The sequence below is a fragment of the Echinops telfairi genome, unplaced genomic scaffold (genome assembly GCF_000313985.2).
Source record: "Echinops telfairi isolate 266 unplaced genomic scaffold, ASM31398v2 ScPeMD7_2;HRSCAF=8, whole genome shotgun sequence".
In the NCBI taxonomy this organism is placed as follows: Eukaryota; Metazoa; Chordata; class Mammalia; order Afrosoricida; family Tenrecidae; genus Echinops; species Echinops telfairi.
The window spans coordinates 27,756,783-27,758,198 of NW_022103898.1; the positions used below are offsets into that span (position 1 = coordinate 27,756,783).

Here is a 1,416-nt window from a genome sequence, read left to right on the forward strand (position 1 = left end):
GGATTGGGGTTGGCCTTCCAGACTCTGTTAATTTGCTGCTTCATGTCGCTATATTCCATTGAGTACTGGTGTAACAGGTCGAGGTTTGGTCCCTCTCTACCTTTCCTGTGGAGACATAAACAACAGCCTCCCTGTAGGTGGGTTAGTGCCCTGCTCCCCTAATATCTATGTCCTCTTTTTCTGCCCCCACCTCCTTTTTAGTTGACTTCCATAGGCATCCCTGGGTTAGGTCTGACCCCTGCTAGAGTGCCCGGACCTCACCCTGGGAAGTCATGCATTTAGTGGGTTTTCCCCTATGTCCCTTGTGTTTTTAAAGCTTGCCTCAGTGGACTGATGTTGTAATTGTCATTTTGTGCTTGGCTTACTTTGCTTAGCATAATTTCCTCCAACTCTTCCCATGTGACAATGTGCTTCATGCATTCATAATTGCTTTTTAGGGATGCATAGTATTGCATTGAATGTATGTACCAGAGTGTTTTAATCCATTTGTCTCTTGATAGAAATTTAGGTTGTTTCCAACTCGTTGCAATTGTGAACTGCACTGCGATGAACATAGGGGCGCAGATGTGTGGCTGGGGTCTGTTTCCTACCTCCTCTAGGGGGATTGCTGGGTCATATGGTAGCTTGGATTGCTGGGTCATATGGTAGCTTGATTTCCATTTGTTTTAGGTATCACCAAGTACATTTCCATAACAGCTGCACATACCTCCAGGTCCACTAGCAGTAGATGAGAGTTCCTATCTCACTTCACCCCCTCCAACACTTACTGTCTTCTGATTTGTTGAGTTGGGCTATCTTTGAGGGTGTTAGGTGATATCTCATAGTTGTTTAACTTGCATTTCTCTTATAACTAATGACCGTGAACATTTTCTTATATGTTTTATTGGCCATTTGGATTTCCACTCTTATAAAACTTCTGTTCAGGTGCTATGCCCACCTCCTCATTTGTCTTTTTTTTCATATTGTATGCTAGCAGAACATTGTAGATTTTAGTAACGCCTTTGTCTGATGTGTCATTGCTAAAGATGTTTTCCCAGTCTATGGGCTCTCTAAATGCTCTCTTGAATTATTCTTTCAATGTACAGAGGTGTTTTATCTTCAGTATATTCCACTTGTCAATTTGTGCTTCCTCTGTGTTTGTGTCCTTTCCTATTTCTGCTAGCCTATGTTTTCCATGCGCCAAAGTTCTTAGGTTTGTCCCAATTTCCTCATTAATGGCCTAATAGTTTGGGGTTTTACCTTGAGGTCTGTGATCCACCTTGACCTTATTCTTGTACCTGGAGTGAGGTGAAGTTCTTCCTTCATTTTTCTGCAGGTAGATATCCACTTTTTCCACCACCATTTTTTTGAAGAGGGCATCTGTTTCCCACTTGATATCTTTTGGGCCCTTATCAAAAATCAGTTGTCTGTATGCCG

General features: G+C 42.3%; 1 protein-coding gene across 1 annotated transcript in view; it reads left to right on the top strand.

The window, feature by feature from the left end:
* Window positions 1-1,416, top strand: part of ANKS1B (ankyrin repeat and sterile alpha motif domain containing 1B) — a 1,383,364-nt gene that overhangs the window by 380,067 nt on the left and 1,001,881 nt on the right. The window lies entirely within an intron of this gene.